This window comes from Aplysia californica, unplaced genomic scaffold (genome assembly GCF_000002075.1).
Source record: "Aplysia californica isolate F4 #8 unplaced genomic scaffold, AplCal3.0 scaffold00317, whole genome shotgun sequence".
NCBI lineage: Eukaryota > Metazoa > Mollusca > Gastropoda > Aplysiida > Aplysiidae > Aplysia > Aplysia californica.
Genome location: NW_004797587.1, coordinates 375105 through 376366, shown reverse-complemented (window position 1 = coordinate 376366; position 1262 = coordinate 375105). Strand labels below are relative to the sequence as shown.

Here is a 1262-nt window from a genome sequence, read left to right as displayed (position 1 = left end):
GAGGAGGAGGAGGAGGAGGAGGAGGAGGAAAAAGTGGAAGAGGAAGAAGTGGAAGAGGAAGAAGTGGAAGAGGAAGAGAAGACAATGAATAGAAAGAGACAGAGGACGAAAACTAGGAGGACGAGGAGGAAGGTATTAGTATTAGCATCTACACGACACAATTGTACAGGTTACTATGGACTGTCGTCATTCAACTGCAAAAAATGTACCATGATAATGCTGCTCGAATTACGAAGGTCACGGCGACCTTTTGAACACACCAAAGCAGCAATGGTCGGTTAATGAATTCCTCCCTCGTTAATTTTATGCTGTTGATTTCAGCTGCTTCACTCTTATACACTGATATTTATATTATTATAAAAAGAAGAAAGGATAGGTCGTGCTTACCCGATGAACACAGCAACACGAACAGTGATGGTGGTGCCGAGGATTCCAGAAATCAATACATGTACTCAAAAGCCACGGAAGGTAGATCTGTGTCAGTGTCAGCAGCTCGTGCTTGACTCACGATACCGGTCGAACACACAGACCACTGCTGCACACATTAGTTCCAGCAGTTCCACTCTTTCGATCTAGCTTACGAACTCCTCTTGTTCCAGTCTTGTCTTCGCGCACGCACGGTATAGTATGTAAGTCCCAGCACAGACGGGTCAGTTTATTGACACAATCTCGCCTACTTAGTGCGTGTGTGCGACTTGCAGGCGACTTTCATACTTAACGTGTAGATCTATAATGTGCATGGGGTAGAATCAAGGACCTTCCAGCAACTATACAACCTCCTCGAGTAGGTCTGGACTTGGCTACCTGTCACGCACACCGCAATGCACACGGGAAGACTAGAACAGGCCACTGTTGTGTGTAAATCTAGTGTGTAGTGGCTGATGAGAGTAGTGTGTGTTGTAAAGATCGAAAAGAGGTCAAGGAGTTATGGGGGGGGGGACATACCGAAACTAACAGTGATGTATTGGCTGGATTTAGATCGCTTGTCATTGGACCCTAACAACCATGCAAATAACCAAGTAGCGATTGTTTCGTAAAAGATAATGTAATAAATGTAAGCTTTTGTCACAAGTATGCTGGAATCATCAAAACACGTGGTTGTTTTTATCCTTGTATATATTTTATGTATTTGTCTTAAACGGATTGAGAGGGTTGGAGAGGGACGGGGAAAGGAGAGTTGGGAGAGAGCGCGGGGGAGAGCATGCTGGTCATGGAACTGATGAGTAAGCTAGAGAGAGAGGGGGGGAGGGTGGAGAGAGAGA

The 1262-nt window shown here is 45.3% G+C and overlaps 1 protein-coding gene across 1 annotated transcript in view; it reads right to left on the bottom strand.

The window, feature by feature from the left end:
* LOC101845629 (fatty acid desaturase 6) overlaps positions 1-899 on the bottom strand; it is a 9355-nt gene extending 8456 nt beyond the window's left edge. The window contains exon 1 of the mRNA XM_005102208.3: positions 388-899. The gene's annotated coding sequence lies outside the window, so the exon portion shown is untranslated. The remainder of the gene's footprint in view (positions 1-387) is intronic.
* Positions 900-1262: the final 363 nt, after the last annotated feature.